The sequence below is a fragment of the Mus pahari genome, chromosome 3, assembly GCF_900095145.1.
Source record: "Mus pahari chromosome 3, PAHARI_EIJ_v1.1, whole genome shotgun sequence".
Taxonomy (NCBI): Eukaryota; Metazoa; Chordata; class Mammalia; order Rodentia; family Muridae; genus Mus; species Mus pahari.
Genome location: NC_034592.1, coordinates 30,735,165 through 30,735,568, shown reverse-complemented (window position 1 = coordinate 30,735,568; position 404 = coordinate 30,735,165).

Here is a 404-nt window from a genome sequence, read left to right as displayed (position 1 = left end):
GTTATGTTCTTGAGTAAGAAGGATCAATGCTGAAATGAGTTAATTCTTCTAAAACTGAACTAAAATTTAATTGCCATTCAATTGAAATCCCAGCGGGAGTTTTTATAGAGCACAATACATTTATTCTAAATTTATTTGGATATATTCTAAATTTATAAGTAAAATTAAGAGGCCCATGATACCCAAGGCAATCTTTTTAAAAAAAGAAGATGAGAGATTTCATTGAGCAGATGTCAGGTCCTACTACGTTGTTGTCATTAAAGCAGTTTAGAATTGATGAAGGAAAATAGAAATCAGCCAGAAGGAGACACAAAAGGTAACATACAGCTCTTCTCTTTCTGTTTCCACAGACTTTACACACACACACACACACACACACACACACACACACACACACACACACA